At 41.8% G+C, this 16,785-nt stretch overlaps 1 protein-coding gene across 3 annotated transcripts in view; it reads right to left on the reverse strand.

The window, feature by feature from the left end:
• Nucleotides 1-16,785, reverse strand: part of LOC129732061 (phospholipase A1 member A) — a 48,366-nt gene that overhangs the window by 22,136 nt on the left and 9,445 nt on the right. The window lies entirely within an intron of this gene.

Genomic DNA, 16,785 nt, shown 5'->3' on the forward strand with positions numbered 1-16,785 from the left:
ATGATCAAATCAATTCTTTTCATAAGTGACATATGTATCATAAATATTCTCAAAAGTGTCTTATATGACATTATGTGTAAAACATATTAAATTTATTTTTATTGTATTTTTTTCACAATGTCTGAGTACGTTAGCAGTTTATTCAGCATTTATATTAAAAACAAGTTTACAAATGTGTCCTTAATTCCAATAAAAACAAGAAACCTTTGAAAAATTATAATAGTAACACAAAAATGCTGCTGTTTAGCTTTTTAAGCTCCCGTAATATTTCCTTGATTTTTTAAAACTCACACTACTTATTCAAGAAAATTCGAGTGCATTTTGCCGCTAAATATTTTTTCATCTAGACTTGCTCCAAAAATAAATAGCTGGGTTATTCCACGATATGGTGTTGGTCGTTCAAAAATGTTCTTCTCATCGTTAAATGTGGTGATGTCACGTTCCGTAATTTCGATAACCATCACTTTCGGAAGATTGGCTTGAGCGATGCGGACGAAATATTCATTTCATTAATACGGTTACCTTGCGTCAATAGTTTTTCTCTTAGGGGACATTCGCATGTTACGAAATTGACAATTTTCAAACCCCCTCACGCAATGCATTGTAATATAATATAATAGAATAACATTAGAATTATTTAGAATGTAACGTTACTCATGGATGACCCACAGTTTAATAATTAAAAACATTAATCCATTTTACAAAATTTATTCTCTGTGATATGACAGATGTAACGTGAACTAATTTAGACGCATCAAGTATGTTTTTAAACATAGAAGAATATTATATAAGGGGAGAAAAAAATTTCGTGACGTTACAACGCAAACTAAACCCGGTTGTAACTCAAGTTGTATTCAACCTAGCTGCGATCTTTTAGTATCAAATTAAAGGTATTTTTGAGTATAAAGAGAAAACAAAATTTCCATGAAGTAGAAAACTGTACTTTTTTCGTGACGTTACAACGCTAAATTACCCCTGTTTTCATATTGGGCTAAGATCAATATATTTTAAATTTTACTAAAGCACTTATTTCACAGTCATTTAACATCAAAAATGTATTATAAATACATACTCCTGATTATTTGTAACCATTTAAAAAATATGTAACCAAAAACGCTTGTTTTCTGTTAATTTTACTAGAACTTTGCAATTAGTTTTCTACAGTTTCTTAAACACCATAAATTTGACATTTACGTTTTTGGAAGGTTCAAACACTGTAGAATCTAGGAAAAATATTTACATTGCTGAAATATGCAATTTTTGCAATTCAAATGGTGCATGAGGTCAATTGTTAGCTCATTGCATCATTCTGGTTCCAGAAATACTAATATTGGATGGTATTTGGTTATTTTAGGCTGTTTTTCACAAACCGGAAGTCGCCATCTTGGATTTCAAAATGGTATTTAAGATAATTTCTGGCCTCTTAGCGTCATTCTGGTTGAATGTTTTTAGAGGTAACAAATATGTCCATAATGGTTTGACGCCCCTCCCTTTTCTGAAAAGGAGGGGTTTCATACAAATGGAACACAAATTTCTGAACATCTCGAGAGCTAACACATGCCAAATTCGGTTTAATTTGCTTGGTTTGTTCTTGTGTTGTGCAGAAATTTGTGTTTTATTTGTATGGGACCCCTCCCTTCCAGAAGAGAGAGGTGTCTCAAACAATCATAGGAACCTTTATCGGCACCAAAAACCCCTACATACATATTTTCACGTCGATCGAAGCGGTAGTTTTCGAGCCTATATGGATCAGACAGACAGACTGGACTGCATTTTTATATGTATAAACTACAACATCAATATTTTAGAACCTAAAGAGTGAATATACATTCATTAGTTTGAAGCGTTCATGTAAATCTATTTTTACAAATAAAAGTTTGAATGAGAAAGGCTGGGTCTGACCGCTAGGTGGATTAATTTAGGTTTTATAATAATTTTGCCACATGTTTAAGCTTTCGTTTCTTAAACAGAAGTAAATCGCAACGACCCTGACTCGTATCGTTTAACAATTATTATGGTATTTTTGTTCCTTCTTCCCGAATCAACGGAAATTGCATATATTTTTGATAATAAGGCTGATACAAATTTCGAATTCTTTTTATGTCCAAGGTTATCAAAGTTAGCAAAGGGGGTGGCAAAAAATAATTAACACCGAGACGAAAAAAAAGAAATATCTTTGATCAAAGTTTGTGTGCAAGTTATGACGTTTGTAACTTGCACTCAAATAAATGTTGAAAAATAGCACTTTATTATTATCAGTATTTATTTCGCTTGCCTTTCGACGACACTCTCGCTGTCACCTGACTTGTTTATTGCTAAATTAAGCATTTATGCTGTTGGAAAACCAATGAAATGAAAAAAACGGTCTGAGCTTTTTTTTCTTCCCCTTCCGATATTCAAGGTTTTTGAAGGGGGGGGGGGGGGGTGACATAACGTGAAAATAAAATTTGTAACGGTAACAGCAAATATATTAAAAATATGCATTATTTAGATTAATAAAACAGAATATCTTATTGTCATGAACCATACGATTGATTTTTACTTTATTGGATTCACTTATACTAAAATTATTTAATACCGCGTAAAAATAATCTTCCAAATCGCGTAAAAATAATTCGCGTTATTAAAAAAAACCACGTTAAAATAATCCGCATTATTGTAAAAAATCGCGTAACAAAAGTCGCGTATAGAAAAACCGCATAAAAATAACCCGCGTAAAAAAAGACCCCAGTGTATTCACAGTAAATTTAAAATGGACATGAGAAAAACAGAGTGTGGAGTTCAAAAATAAACAACACATTTTATCTGTACAATAGATCAAACAATGGTCGCAGTGGTTCAGTCTTCTACAAGGGAAAAAATCTGTACAATGAACCTGAGTTAGCGCTCAACTTTCGAAGGAAGCAGACGTGCCTTTTCTCTGAAAGTCATACGCAAGCTATTTAACAAGTCTTTTCGAATACCGTTTTGAGTGATCTATCGCCGCGTTTATCTGCGCGATGAGTGTTCGACGCGAAAACACGTTTCGCATCGATTACGCGAACGTGCCGAAGAAGCCGTCCTTTGAGGAGCTTCACGAGTTTGTCGGTACCGTGTTGGGTCTACAGTACGAACAGGTGCTACGTCTCCAGCCAAGTAAGACACTTGGATGCGCTTTTGTAAAGGTCGTTGACTTGGAGCTGGCGCAGAAGATCGTAGCAGAACACGACAAAAAGCACGAAACCGAAGTAGATGGGAAAATCTATACGCTTCGGATTACGCTGGAGGATGGAGCGGTAGAGGTTAAGCTATCGGACTTGTCCGAAGATATCACGAACGAGCAAATTGCGGAATTTCTAAGCGACTACGGTGAGGTTCTATCGGTCACCGATCACGTATGGGACAGCAAATTTCGCTTCGGCGGTCTTTCGACGGGAGGAAAAATAGTGCGCATGATGGTGAAGCGCAATATTGAAAGCTACATCACGATTGATGGCCAGACGACGAGTGTGACATACTTTGGGCAGCTGCAAACATGTCGCCACTGCAGTGAATTTATTCATAATGGCATCTCGTGTGTGCAAAATAAAAAGTTGCTAGTGCAGAAGACATACGCGAATGTTGCAAAACAGACAGGACAAAAACCGACCACCACGAAACCCTCTGCTACTACGCAGAAGACAACACCTGCCAGACCGTTCGGCCCTAAGCCCGAAGAGGGAGAAAAAAACGAGAAACAACAACCAAAACCGAATCTACTTTTTCAAAAACCGAGTACAAGTAAACCTGCACCGGTAGCTCCGAAGCTACCCTTCGGTAACACGAAGCTGCCAGTACCGAACCCTATCGATCTAAAGTTCGCAAAAACCAACATTTCTGATCAACTAGTGACGCTCATGGCACCCCCGGCAATGACAGGTGCCATCAGCAGAATGAGTACCCGACAAACTACCTCCACCGATGGAAACGACACAGACTGCTCATCAGCTTCAGGAAGCAGCAAGCGCCGAATTGGTCGGCCGCCAGGCAAGAAATCGCGACAAAACAACGCAGATGACGATGAGGTTGAGGAGATTGATATCAATAATATATAAACTCTTGAGGCTATATAATATATAATGGATCTCGTTAGCTACAATATCGCATCAATAAACATAAACACCATCACGAACTCAACAAAGCTAAACGCGCTTCGAACGTTTCTCCAAACACACAACGTAGAAATAGCACTCTTGCAGGAAGTAGAAAACGACCAAATCAGCTTGCCTGGGTATAACATCGAATGCAATATTGATCACTCACGTAGAGGAACAGCAATAGCACTGAAGGACCACTTGCGTTTCTCGAACGTCGAGAGGAGCCTCGACGGACGACTGATCGCGCTTCGGCTGCAAAACACAACCATTTGTAATGTATACGCTCCATCTGGCACGGCCCTGCGAGCGGAGAGAGAACGCTTCCTGAATAGTACTCTCGCTTACTATATCCGTCATCCAACGGAACACACAGTGATAGGAGGTGATTTCAACTGTGTTGTGCGGCGATGCGATTCGACTTGAAATAATCACAGCCCCGCGCTCTCTGCATCTGTGCAGCAGCTTAACCTGCTCGATGTTTGGGTACAGCTCCGTCCAACCATCCCTGGCTACACCTATATTACACACAACTCATCATCTCGACTAGACCGCATTTATGTCAGCCAAAGTCTACAAGGTATGCTGAGGTCAACTGATTCTCACGTGTGTTGCTTTACGGACCATAAGGCGTTAACAGCACGTTTGTGTCTACCACAATCGGGAGATGAGCCTGGACGCGGCTTTTGGTCTCTACGTCCTCATTTACTAACAGCAGAAAACATACATGAGTTCCAATTGAAATGGCAGTATTGGACTCGTCAAAAACGCAACTTTCCCTCATGGATTCAGTGGTGGCTATTGTACGCTAAACCCAAAATAAAAACTTTTTTCCGCTGGAAATCAAAAGCTGCATTCAATGATTTCCATCAGCAACATCAACGCTTATACAGAGAACTGCGGCAGGCGTACGATGGCTATTTTCAGAACCCAGAAATGTTATCCACAATTAACCGTGTCAAGGCAAAAATGTTGACCCTACAGCGCAATTTCACACAGGCGATAATGCGCACCAATGAGTCATTCATAGCGGGGGAACCAATTTCGATGTTCCAGCTTGGCAACAGACGCAGGAAAAAAACAAATATTACACAGTTACGCGACGAAGAAAACCAGCTCATCGACGACTCTACCGAAATTGAACGGCATATGCTACGCTTCTACCAATCACTTTATGCAGCGGGTGAGACGGAAGAAGATGCGGAGAACATATTCGAATGCGAGAGAGTGATTCCAGAGAACGATCCGGTAAGTGAGTCTTGCATGCACGAAATAACAGCGGCAGAAATCTTCACTGCCATCAAGTCCAGCAGCCCGAATAAATCTCCTGGTGGAGACTCCCTACCCCGAGAGTTTTATCTCAAAACATACGACGTTATATGGAGAGAGCTAACCCTTGTTATAAACGAGGCACTGTCAGGAAACTTTCCGCCAGAATTTGTTGATGGTGTGATCGTGCTTGTCAAAAAGAAAAGTAACAATCAAACAGCGAGCTCCTACAGGCCGATCTCACTATTAAATTTTGATTATAAAATTTTATCTCGTATTCTGAAGCAGCGTCTAGAGAGTGTTATGAGCACCCACCATGTGCTAACCGATAGCCAGAAATGCGCGAATACTGGCCGAAATATTTTTCAGGCCACCCTTGCTATGAAGGATCGTATCGCACGATTGACCAAATGTAAACAACGTGGTTTGCTCGCATCCTTTGATCTTCGTCACGCTTTCGACGTTGTTGATCGAACCTTCCTTTTTCGCAACATGTGCTCGCTCGGCTTCGAACCGAATCTCGTGCGCCTTCTCAAAAAGATCGGAGACATATCGTCCTCTCGCCTGTTGGTTAACGGGCATCTATCAGCAGCCTTTCCAATCCAGAGATCGGTCCGCCAAGGAGATCCTCTCTCCATGCATCTGTTTGTGCTCTATTTACATCCACTGCTCAAGCAGCTCGAAGAGATTTGTGAGTCAGATCTTGTTGTCGCATATGCCGATGATGTAACGGTGATCTGCACATGCCTTACTAGAATGGAGCGGATAAGAGAAATAATACAACGTTTTGAACGCGTCTCGGGAGCAAGATTGAGCCTGGAGAAATCCACGTCGTTATCAGTGGGATACACCGATGTCATGCCACTCACTGTGCCGTGGCTACGAAACGAAAATACTGTGCGGATACTGGGAGTGACGTTCGCGAACTCTATTCGGCTGATGAACAAATTGAATTGGGATGCCATCGTCTTGAGTTTCTCTAGGCAAATCTATTTGCACTCACTTCGTACACTAAACCTGAACCAAAAAGTGATACTTCTCAATACATTCATCACATCGAAGATTTGGTATCTTGCTTCGGTTCTTTCTCCGACTGCTGCGCATACGGCAAAACTTACTGCGACGATGAGAACCTTCCTATGGCGTGGTGTTGCGGCAAATGTACCAATGCAACAGCTGGCGCGAAGCAAGGAGACAGGCGGTTTGAAGTTACACCTACCGGCCCTCAAGTGCAAAGCGTTGCTACTTAATCGACATATGAGAGACATAAATTCCCTTCCTTTTTATATGTCCTTACTTTCTCAAGCAAATCCCGCCCTTCCCATAGACTGTCCCTGCCTGAAATTGATTCTCAAAATTCGAACACTCCCTCCACATATTCAACAGAATATATCCAGTGAAATAATCCACAATTACTACATAGAACAAACGGAAACACCTAAGGTGTCTAGTGAGTACCCTACGGCGAATTGGCGCCTGATTTGGAAAAATATCTCCATGCGTAGCATGAATTCCAGCGAACGGAGTTTCCTGTTTCTGATTATCAACAGAAAACTTGAACACCGAAAATTGATGTTTCGGATTAACAGAGCCGACGGTGAAAATTGTCCATACTGTAATGTCACTGTTGAGACATTAGAACAAAAACTCAGTGAATGCACGCGGGTGGAACCAGCCTGGAGAACACTGCAACAGAAATTGAACGTTCTGTTGAATGGATGGCGCAGACTTCAGATAGGAGACCTTTTAAGACCACAATTGAGATGTATACCCAAGAATACTAAAACAAAAATCCAAAAATTGTTTATTAAATACTCATTATTTATTATGCAAAGCAATAATGTTATTGATTTAGCTTCATTAAATTTCGAATTAGAAAGCGAAGTGTAAATATTATCTTACAATAAGTTTTTACTAGTCACAAATAAACAATTTCTTATAAAAAAAAAAAAAAAAAAAACCTAATCTATATACCCTGCTTTCTGCCTCTACCGTACAGAATTATGCTGTCCCCGGTGGCGTAGCGTATTTTGCGGCACCCGAATAATCATATTGAATTCTGATATTTGCTATTATACGAAACAAGAAGAAGAAGAAGACAATTCAAACGGCAATTCGATTATGTTCCAGATCGCAAAACGATACTTTCGCGTTAACCCAATACGCCCCACTGTCCGTCGACAGCGGCAATTGGCCCTGACGACTCTGTTGATATTGGTTTGGTTTTTACTTGCGAAAGTGAAATATTTTTGCTTTTGTTTTCACACATAAATTGACAATTGCATATGAGAATTCGCGTAGGTGCGAACAGCCTGGTTGGCTGCACACAAATGAATATCGAGTACTACTGCACTGATAGACGACGTGACCAGCGCTCTATTCATACATTGCTCGCTGTAGTACTGTTACCTGTGCCAACATGCTTTCCTACAAGACATCAGTTTTAATAACATTCTAAAATCAGAACGAAAAACTGTCTGAAGGGCTTATTACGGGAGTCACTTCACGGTGAGATGACAACCGTAATAGGCACGGTGAAAGTGATTCCCATTTGATTTGCACGCGCCTTTTTCACCGTGAGATTTTTTCACTTCGTTCGCACCGTGAGGTGACATCCGTAATAAGCCCCTGATAGTGGTTACGAACTTTCCGAAAAAGCTTCACCTTCAAGATATCAATATAGTCTAGGCTCATAGAAGCAAACGTTAGTTGACCTATTGGGACGGGGAGGTTCTGTCAATTTTTTTTACCACTGCTATACAGGATGTCACAGCAGGCAGTTGGTGTCTACTCATGAAGTCTGTGCCAGGCGAGCTCGCATGTGATTGGTACATTGTTCGTAAAAATTCGACCTTGAAACTTTTATTCAATTTCCACTATTAGACAATGAAATGATAATGATAACTAAGGAATCACAAAATTGTCCATCATTTTATTAATCCAACGACATATTGATTATTGTAATCCATCATGTGGTTACAACAGTGATATCGTTTGAAATCTTTCATTCCAATGTTACACCTTGGTTTTAGTTTCCGCAGAATGTATCTCGATATAGTGCGGTTAGACGTAGTCCTACGTCAAAAACAGGCCCAAATTCCCAGTTTCCACATACTTTGGATTTTTAGGAACCAGAATGAAACACAGAGAAAAAACTGGCCATGGACAGCATTTTTAATTTTTAGATGGCGACTTCCGGTGTCAAATGCCATCCATTATGAATCTTTCCGCATTTTGAAATCCAGTATGACTACTTCCGATTTCTGGAAAACAGCCGAAAGTGACATTCTACCGCCCAATATGGGTATTTCCGTAATCGTGGTAATGTACAGAAGCCAGCAATTGAAATCATTTTAAATTCTAAGATGGTGACTTCCAGTTTTTTTTTTTTTTTCAAAATAATGGTGATGAACAGAGACCAGAAATTAATTCCACATACCATTTGGAAATCCCAAAAACCATTCAATATGGGTATTTTCGTAATCGGGATGATGCATAGAAGTCAAGAATCGATTCTGGACACCATTTCGAATTTTTGGATGGCTACTTCCGGCTTCAGGAAAACAGCCCAAAATTACTAAATACCATCTACTATGGATATTTCCGAAATAAGAAGTTCCACCCAATATGGGTATTTCCTGAACCAAGGTGATGTACGGAAGTCTAAAGGTGAGGATGTTATCATTCCGATAAAACCAATCATTGCAAACAATGTGTCTTTTGAGTTTGAACGTATTCAATAACTGATTCGTCATGCATTTTCAGACTATAAACAAATCGCAGTGATGATTTCCTTTTGTTGAACTGAGACGACTTTAAAAGAAAAAGTGGTGTGATCTGACCTTTTAATCGAAAATTGGAAATATATTTTACTCTAAAGTTATCAAAAGATGTTTCGAGCTGAGGCATATATTGGCGCCGAATTTTGTCAATTTAACTTTAACTGAGCTTTGACTTTAACTTTCACTAAAGTTTTAGAAGCAATACAATTCATTTTTCAAGTATTAAATGAGCCGTTGCGGAACAGAGTGGTCTAAGGGCCATTTTTTTCGAAAATGAGTTATTTGCATAAACCGCATCTACTCAAGAAGCTGAAGTTGTAAAATAAAGAAAATTTCGAAAAATCGAACTTTAAAGCTAATTTATTGAATTTCGTCCAAAACAGAATGGCCATTCTGTTTCGAAACAGAGTGGTCTATGTACATAAATCGGTGTAATACTATCATGCAACACGTAACATGTAGCAAATTACATGTGAAAAGTAGCATGTCACTTGTTTTGTGCATGTCACACGGGATATGAAACATGTTACACGTAATGTAACACGAAAAATGCAACATGTGAAATCTTATGTAATATGTAACATGTTGTGTTACATGGTATGTTACACGTGACATCTTACATGTGACATGCTATACGTATCATATAACATGTGACACTAGCCATTTTATACGAGTTACCGTTATTTTCTTTGTCATTTACCAGGTTTGTGTACATAGACCACTCTATTTCGAATCGATTCGAGGAATCTAGTGAATATATATATGAAGTTAGAGTGGTCTATGTACATTGATACGATAAAATCACTTATTTCGCAAAGAAACTGTTATTTTACGTATTCCTATGTTAAACCACTTCATAACCTTCATATTAGAACATTTTATTTGAAAGAATCCATTGAACAGGGCCTGCGTCACATTATTTGCCCGCGTGGGTAGTAAGGAATAGGGAAGGTTCATGGATGACAAAGACGTAGCCGGGGGGGAGGGGGGAAGGGGTGTGACCTTCTGATACCTAAACAAAATTTTACGAAAAGTCGACAGTGCATTAACAAAAGGGGGCCAATGGAATGTTTAAGAGAAATTAGATTTTCGAATTTCGTTCAGCATTCATATTTCCCATTAATTTCCCATGGAAGGCAATTATATAGGCTCATTTGCAAAAGTAATTCCACGCCCTTGCGAGTGGCTTTCCAAGAGTTTAGCGGAACATTCGCCATGGTGGACATACGTGTAGGCATGTTTTTGAGTTCTTTATCCGTTCTATTTATCAATTCCTCCTCAATTTTCGCGTCAAGTTTGTTGAGGTAGGTCTCACTCTTCTGGTTTGTCCAGAAACTCTGGATGGGATGCAGCTGGGGAACATTGGGAGGTTTGGCCGACCTGGGTACCGCATCGATTTTCAGCCGCTCCATCTCCTCCAACGATCATTCTGTGCCGAACACGCATCAGTATCGGACGTGTGATCGGTGAACGCTCCGATAGAATATAAAACAAAAGACGTGTGAACAAGTGTTGGCATTGTTTGCCTGGTCGAGTGAAATAAATCCGGGTTCAAGGTCGCGCCTTTGTGCAACTGTTTCGCATCGTGACTACCAGCTGGTGCGTAAGCCGATTTGGCTGCTGACTGAATTGTGCTACAGCAGTGGACGAGACACAAAAGAGGAAAAAGAAGAAGCCATCAGTTGACAGTGAGTTGTATCGCTGTGTGGAGTGATCTCACACCTGGCTCGCTGCTGGTAGCTGTTTGGTGCTGCTGTATTGGTGCTGCTGGCTGTAACGGCTGCAACTTCGAACGATCGGACAACCAACCTTACTGGAAGGGAGAAGTAAAAAGGTACGTGCTCTTGTCGGCGCTAGTGCGCTAGACTTAGCGGGATGGATGTAGATCCCTCGCCTCCCGCGCCTCCATCCCCGAACCCCTCTGACCCTGACCCTTCTGTTACCCCCTCCCCTGTTCATTCTTCAGTCCTCCTCGCCCCAGGCTTTACCCAGACGGAGCCCAGGGCAGCTCAACTGTCTATTTTCGGCCAAAGGCGGGACCGAAATCGAAACAGTTGAACCTCTTGCAGATTTCTAAAGACCTGACGAAGGAGTACAAGGGCGTGACCGAAATTTCCAAGGTCCGGCCTAACAAGCTCCGTGTCGTGGTCAGTAACCTGAAAGAGGCCAACGATATAGCTTGCTCTGAGCTCTTCACACGCGAGTATCGCGTTTACATACCCGCACGAGACGTGGAGATCGACGGTGTCATAACCGATTCGAGTCTGTCCGTCGAGTGTATACTGAAAAGTGCCAATGGGTGCTTTAAGAACAAAACCTGTCCCGATGTAAAGGTGCTCGACTGCAAGCAATTGCGGTCAGCATCGATCATCGGTGGCAAAACAGTATACACCCCGTCAGACTCGTTTCGAGTTACGTTCGCCGGGTCAGCGCTACCAAGCCACGTCTCGATTCACCGGGTTCGTCTCCCTGTGCGATTATATGTGCCTCGCGTCATGAACTGCCTGAATTGTAAGCAGTTAGGCCACACCGCCGCCTACTGCTGCAATAAGGCACGTTGTGGCAAGTGTGGGGAGAATCATGCGGATGATTCCTGCAGTAAAAATGCTGAAAAATGCATTCACTGTGGGGAGAGTCAGCATGAGCTCTCGACATGTGCGGTGTACATGCAGCGCAGGGATAAAATAAAGAGGTCTCTCAAAGAGCGTTCGAAGCGTTCTTACGCTGAGATGCTGAAGAAGACCGTTACCACTTCTCCCATTACATCAAACCATTTTGATCTGTTGTCCTCTGATGAAACCGATTCTGACGATTCACCTGCGGGAACATCTTACACCAATCCTGGGGAGTCTAGAAAGGGGAAAAATATTTCCTCTCCTAACCTTCCCAGAAAAGGTCCCAAGATTTCTCAAAGTGAAATGAAAGTTACATACAAACCAAACAGTGCTGCGGAAAAACCGAAGCAAACTCCTCCTGGGCTTGCAAATTTAAAGTCCCAGAAGGAGTTCTCAGCACTGCCAGGAACATCTAAAACCCCAGTTGTTTTTTTTGCACATCCAGTTGATGAAACAAACTCTGGATTAGTGAAATTTTCTGACATTGTGGACAGGATTTTTGAAACTTTCAATGTACCCGATCCAATTAAAAATTTTCTTACAGCATTTCTCCCAACAGTTAGATCATTTTTGAAGCAGTTGACTGCCCAATGGCCCCTCCTTGCAGGGATTGTATCCTTCGATGCCTAATTCATCTGCGTATATGAAGGATTCTATCTCTGTCTTACAGTGGAATTGTAGAAGTATTTTACCAAAAATTGATTCGTTTAAAGTTTTGATAAATAAAAACAAATGCGATGCATTTTCCCTTTGTGAAACTTGGCTTACTTCAAATATTGATCTCAACTTCCATGATTTTAATATTATTCGCCTTGATCGAGACACCCCATATGGAGGAGTACTTTTAGGGATTAAAAAGTGCTATTCTTTCTATCGTATTAACCTCCCCTCGATTCCAGGCATCGAAGTTGTCGCATGTCAAATGACAATACAAGGTAACAATACAAGCTTTGTATTGCCTCAATATATATTCCTCCCAGAGCACAGGTTGGGCAACGGCTGCTCTTTGATTTAATAGAACTTCTTCCCTCGCCACGTTTGATTTTGGGAGACTTCAACTCTCATGGCGTGGCTTGGGGTTCCCCTTACAATGATAACCGCTCCTCTTTAATCTATAACCTTTGCGATGACTTCGACATGACTATTTTAAACAACGGCGAAATGACACGTATCCCGAAACCTCCAGCGCGCCCAAGCGCTTTGGATCTATCCTTATGTTCGACGTCGCTACGGTTGGATTGCACATGGAAGGTAATCCTCGATCCTCACGGTAGCGACCATCTGCCTATTCTTATTTCAATTAATAACGGGTCAACTCGCATGCGACCAGTTGACATTCCGTATGACCTCACACGGAACGTCGATTGGAAGTTATACGAGGAAATGATTTCAAAAGCGGTCGATTCGATTCAACATCATCCACCACTTGAAGAATACAACCTCCTCGCGGGCTTGATTCTCGACGCCGCGTTGCAAGCCCAAACGAAGAAATATCCCGGCGTAACGATTAAAGAACGGCCTCCCACTCCGTGGTGGGACCAAAAGTGCTCCGATGTCTACACGCAAAGATCCGACGCGTTTCTGGCCTACCAGAAGGGAGGTATACCTGGCGACTATTTACGGTATTCGGAGCTTGATACCAAGCTTAAAAGCTTGGCTATAGCAAAGAAACGCGGATATTGGCGTCGGTTCGTGAACGAGACGTCGAGGGAGACATCGATGAGCACTCTTTGGAACACAACCCGAAGAATGCGGAATCGCGTAACGGTCAACGGAAGCGAGGAGTCTTCAAGTAGGTGGATATTTGATTTTGCCAGGAAAGTATGTCCGGACTCTGTTCCTGAGCAAAATATTGTTCGTGATGCTTCTCCGGGCCACGACGCGATAGAATCACCTTTTACGATGGCAGAATTTTCAGTTGCCCTCCTGTCCTGTAACAATAACGCGCCTGGGTTAGATAGAATCAAATTCAACTTGTTGAAGAATCTACCCGGCAATGCCAAGAGGCGCTTGTTGAACTTGTTCAATAAGTTCCTGGAGCAAAACATTGTACCGCAGGATTGGAGGCAAGTGAAGGTGATCGCCATCCAAAAACCAGGGAATCCAGCTTCTGATCACAACTCTTATAGGCCGATTGCAATGCTATTCTGTATCCGGAAATTGATGAAAAAAATGATACTCCGTCGTTTAAACCATTGGGTCGAATCAAATGGCCTACTATCGGATACTCAATTTGGCTTCCGCCGTGCCAAAGGGACGAATGATTGTCTTGCGCTGCTTTCAACAGATATTCAGCTGGCGTATGCTCGCAAAGAACAAATGGCGTCTGCGTTCTTGGACATTAAGGGGTCTTTTGATTCCGTTTCTATTGACATTCTTTTTGGGCAAACTTCACCGACAAGGATTTTCTCCAATTTTAAACAATTTTTTGCACAATTTGTTGTCCGAAAAGCACATGCATTTTACGCACGGCGATTTGGCAACTTTTCGCATTAGCTACATGGGTCTTCCCCAGGGCTCATGTTTAAGCCCCCTTCTTTACAACTTTTATGTAAATGACATCGACGAATGTCTGGCAAATTCATGCACGATAAGACAACTTGCAGACGACAGCGTAATCTCTGTTACAGGAGCCAAAGCTGCCGATTTGCAAGGACCATTGCAAGATACCTTGGGCAATTTGTCTGCTTGGGCTTTACAGCTAGGTATCGAATTCTCTCCGGAGAAGACTGAGATAGTAGTTTTTTCTAGGAAGCATGAACCTGCTCAGCTTCAAACACAATTAATGGGTAAACGATTTCTCAGGTTTAGGTACACAAATATCTTGGTATCTGGTTCGACTCTAAAGGCACCTGGGGTTGTCACGTGAGGTATCTGATGAAAAAATGTCAACAAAGAGTAAATTTTCTTCGTACAATAACCGGACAATGGTGGGGAGCCCATCCAGGAGACCTTATAAGGCTTTACCAAACAACGATATTGTCTGTTATTGAATACGGGTGTTTCTGCTTCCGCTACGCAGCAAACACACATCTGTTCAAACTGGAGCGAATACAATATCGTTGTTTGCGTATCGCCTTGGGTTGCATGCAGTCGACCCATACGATGAGTTTGGAGATCTTAGCTGGAGTACTACCATTGAAAAACCGCTTCTGGAGCCTGTCTTCTCGTATTCTAATCAAATGTGAGGTCTTGAACCGTCCCGTGATTGAAAATTTTGAAAGGTTAATCGAACTTAATTCTCAAACCCGTTTTATGACATTGTATTTCCAACACATGTCCCAAAATATTAACCCTTCTTCGAATATTCCAAATCGTGTCGACTTATCAAATTCTTCTGATTCTACTGTGTTTTTCGATACATCCATGATAGAAGAAACTCGTGGAATCCCGGATCATTTACGCGTGCAGCAGATCCCCAAAATTTTTTCCAATAAATATCGAAACATCAACTGCAACAATATGTTCAACACTGACGGATCACTTCTAGATGGGTCCACTGGCTTCGGTATTTTCAATAACAGTTTAACCGTCTCCCATAAGCTCGATAATCCTGCTTCTGTTTACGTCGCAGAATTGGCTGCAATTAAGTACACCCTAGGGATTATCGAAAAAATGCCCACGGACCATTATTTCATCTTTACGGACAGTCTCAGTTCCATTGAGGCTCTCCGATCGATGAAAGATGTTAAGCACTCTCCGTATTTCCTGGGGAAAATACGGGAACATTTGAGTGCTTTATTCGAAAAATCGTTTCAGATTACCTTAGCGTGGGTCCCTTCTCACTGCTCGATACCGGGCAATGAGAAAGCGGACTCTTTGGCTAAGGTGGGCGCAACAAACGGTGATATTTATGAAAGACCAATTGCTTTTAATGAATTTTTCGCACTTGTACGTCAGAATACGATCATCAGTTGGCAAAATTCTTGGACCAGAGGGGAATTGGGAAGGTGGTTACATTCCATAATCCCCAAAGTATCGACGAACCCGTGGTTCAAGGGGTTGGATGTAGGTCGGGATTTCATTTGCGTGATGTCCCGGCTTATGTCCAATCACTATAGATTTGACGCGCATCTCCGTCGTGTTGGGCTCGGGGAAAGTGGTATCTGTGCCTGTGGTGAGGGTTATCACGACATAGAGCATGTGGTTTGGTCATGCCCTGTACACCGTGACGCCAGGTCTAAATTAATAGCTTCCCTGCAGGCCGAAAGTAGGCAGCCGGCTGTTCCTGTTCGTGATGTCTTGGCGAGCCGTGACCTATCCTACATGTCCCTTATATACGTTTTCCTGAAATCCATCCACGCCCCAGTTTAATCCTATTACCTTTCGCCTACATCCAACCAAACGACAAGAACACGTTAAGACCCCGGATCCGGAAACAGCAACTAGACCCGTACGATACTCTCAGGTTCCGAGGGAGACAACCCAATATGCCAGTCCATAATATCTTGGCCCAGCAGTGGAACATATTCAATATGCTGCTTACCTATGGCGATGGAAAACCATCAAACAACAAATCAGTGCTTTTAATGCAAAACATTCTAGCTTTAAGTTAGATTTAGTTTCAGCTCGTAGTCGGCAGCGAGGATAAAAAATTTGCTTTTAGTTATTAAAATACTTTAGAAGGTAAGCTACCAGATATAATTGGCGCCGTTAAACATTAAATTGTATTTGTGCCGTGTCAAATAAATTATAGATGAAGAAAAAAAAAATCTCCTCCAACGATTGCTTCGAGTAGTAGGCCGACAACAGATCAGGCCAGAGCACCGCGTCTTCGCCCCTACGGTATTTCTTGATAAACGACGCAACTTCCGGCAGGCACTTCGTACTATAAACTTCCCCGTTCACGGCCAGTACGGAGCTTCTCGCTGGTTGTTAGCCACAGCAGCACCTTCTTTGGGAACTTGGTGTGTGAAATGAATTTCACCTCAGAGGTCACTTTCTTCGTGGGTGAAGTAAAATATGGAGTGCCCTGCCAGTTGTTGTCATCCAGGGTGAGATAGGTCT

This window comes from Wyeomyia smithii, chromosome 3 (genome assembly GCF_029784165.1).
Source record: "Wyeomyia smithii strain HCP4-BCI-WySm-NY-G18 chromosome 3, ASM2978416v1, whole genome shotgun sequence".
NCBI classification, from domain to species: domain Eukaryota; kingdom Metazoa; phylum Arthropoda; class Insecta; order Diptera; family Culicidae; genus Wyeomyia; species Wyeomyia smithii.